The following is a 1,793-nucleotide window of genomic DNA, read 5'->3' as shown; positions in this document are numbered from 1 at the left end:
TGTCTGTACTAAGCCTTATGCTAATCTTTGAGTATACACAGAATGATCAGAAAGGACCCCCATCTCGATGGGTTCCCACTACCATCCAGTGACAGTGATATTCTTTTCAGTTATAGGAATAGTTGCATGTACATAGGAAATAATTAACAACAAATATGTGTAGGTGATCATAACAGTTAGATGGAACTACAGGTAATTTTTTTTTTGAAGGTCAACCATCAGGTGTATTGAGGAGAGGAGAGACGGGGCACCTCCTGGAGCGTCTCCTATGGGCAGCCACCTTGGCAGTTTGTTGGGGGTTCAAGAGGAGCGGGGAGTTCATGGGGCTGCTCCGGCAAAGAAAAGCTCCAGAGCCAATTGGATGTACCCCTCAGTGGCCTGCAGGGCCCCAGGCTCAGCTCATTGTCCTGGATGCCCATGTCACACAGCAGCGGTAGCTGGGGCTGCCACTGACTCTGAAGGCTGGGCTGCCCAGAGGCCCGCAGGGCATGCTGTAAGGCTTGGCTGAAGAGATCATTGATGATGGGTGTCCCTGACTGGACACCAGAGGACACTGGTGAGGTCCCTGAGGAGTGGCCCTGTGTGCCAGGAGTCGGCATGTGAGAGCTGCTCTCTGGAGTACTGGCCAGGGCCAGGGCAGTGGCCAGCTCGCTCTGGGTGATGGGCCGGGGTCCAGCAGCTCCACTGTACCCCAGGGACGCTGGGCGGGAGCTGGGTGTGCTGCTAGAGGGCGTCACCTGGCCCTTGGGTGAAAGTCATCATCATCAGAGAGTCCTTCAAACAGGAAGCCACCCGGCATGTGGCTCCAGGAAGAGCTGGAGGGCGTGCTCCGAGAAGAGTGTGCCCCCGGTAGTGGCATGCTGCTTGCCACTGAGCGCAGAGCCAGGACAGTGGCACTGACTGGGCTGGGTGAGCGGGTATCAAGCATGTTGGGATCAGCAAAGACAGAGAAAAGGTCCTTGTCCTGGAGAACCCCAGGAGCAATGGGATCGCTGCTGAGGCCTGGGGTAGCCGCAATGATCTGATCCAAAGATTCCTTATTGCTGAGCGTCTTAAAGACCACCTCCCTGTAGGAGGAGCTGCTGTGCAAGGCCGTGTGTAGCGCCTGGAACTCCCGCAGGGCAGCCACTTTGTCCACAGGCCCTGGTTTCTGATCAGGCTCTGGCCAAGACTTGCGCAGAACATGGACTGTGGACCCAGGTTGAATACCATAGAAGTCAAGGGTCTGGTCATCTTTTAGCTTCCAGCCACAGTAGATCAGCTCAATCAGCTCAAGGTCTGGAACGGACTCCTGGAGCTTGCCAGCAATGAGCTGCTTCAGAAATGAAATGCTATAGCTCCCCAGTGAGTATTCTCCCAGCCCTGTCTCCGGCAACTGAAGAATAGACTTTGGGGCAAGTGGCTGGTCAGCCAGTTTCACCGCCAGGTGCCAATCTGAGAGAGACATGTTCTCTTTCATACTCTCTCTTTCTCCCATATCTCATTTAATCCTCACAATCGTTCCCTGAGGAGGCATTATCATTCACATATTACAGACCAGGCAATGGAGACCCAGAAAGTCACTACAAATAACAGTTGCTTTTTAAAAAAACATAAATCATTTAATCATGATAACAAATTCTATCTATCATATGTATAACACGGTAATTACAGCAAACCCACTTAAGGTTTCCCAGGAGTAGGGAAAAGAGCAAGAGTGAAAACCAGGGGATAAAATAACTTATACTATTTTAGACCTTCCAATGAGAAAAACAGTGAGATGAATGACCCTTTTTTAAACCTCTATACCAACC

At 51.4% G+C, this 1,793-nt stretch overlaps 1 pseudogene; it reads right to left on the bottom strand.

Annotated features, from left to right (window-relative positions):
- Nucleotides 1-318: 318 nt before the first annotated feature.
- LOC107545953 (ubiquitin-like protein 7 pseudogene) lies at nucleotides 319-1,450 on the bottom strand (annotated as a pseudogene).
- Between the last annotated feature and the right edge of the window lie 343 nt (nucleotides 1,451-1,793).

The sequence above is a fragment of the Miniopterus natalensis genome, chromosome 13 (assembly GCF_054644295.1).
Source record: "Miniopterus natalensis isolate mMinNat1 chromosome 13, mMinNat1.hap1, whole genome shotgun sequence".
Taxonomy (NCBI): Eukaryota; Metazoa; Chordata; class Mammalia; order Chiroptera; family Miniopteridae; genus Miniopterus; species Miniopterus natalensis.
The sequence above is the reverse complement of the archived record's forward strand: the minus strand, read 5'-3'. Positions and strand labels throughout refer to the sequence as shown.